The sequence below is a fragment of the Mustela putorius genome, unplaced genomic scaffold, assembly GCF_011764305.1.
Source record: "Mustela putorius furo isolate JIRA1106 unplaced genomic scaffold, ASM1176430v1.1 tig00537227_pilon_pilon_pilon, whole genome shotgun sequence".
Taxonomy (NCBI): domain Eukaryota; kingdom Metazoa; phylum Chordata; class Mammalia; order Carnivora; family Mustelidae; genus Mustela; species Mustela putorius.
In genome coordinates, this window is record NW_025422368.1 from 19,434,695 (window position 1) to 19,435,409 (window position 715).

A 715-nucleotide genomic window follows, 5' to 3' on the forward strand; every position below is an offset into this window, starting at 1 on the left:
AAAATGGTTAAGAAGTCTTGTCCTAACTGGGAACTAATATAATATTGTATGCCAATTATTCTTCAGTTAAACAAACAGACAAAAAAACCACCTCTTGCCCTAGGCAATGATGAGGACACTAGATGGAAAGTATAAGATCCATTTAATGACTGTCTAGAGCAGAACCAGCCAGAAAACTTGGCCTCACCTCAGGGCTGATACATAGAAGAGCATTAAATGGGGGTGCCTGGGTGGTTCAGTCGGTTAAGCATCCAACTCTTGATTTCAGCTCGGTCATGATCTCAGGGTCATGGGAGCAAATCCCATATCAGGCTCCTTGCTCACTGGGGAGTCTGCCTGAGATTATCTCTCTCCCTCTGCCCCTCACCCCCATGTTCCCTCCCTCTCTCTCTGTCTCTTTCAAATAAATAAATCTTTAAAAAAAGAAAACAAAAGAAAAAAGCAAGGTCAAAATAAAGAACAAAATCTGCTACCATTGGTGGTGTATGTTGTGTGTGTCTTACTGTAGTTAAAAACCAGCCCACAGGGGCACCTAGGTGGCTCAGGTCATGATCCCAGGGTCCTGGGATCTCATTGGGCTCTCTGCTCAGCAGGGAGCCTGCTTCCCCTTCTCTCTCTGCCTGCCTCTCTGCCTACTTGTGATCTCTGTCTGTCAAATAAAGAAATAAAATCTTAAAAAAAAAAAATTTCACAAATTTCATGAAAGTTAACAAAT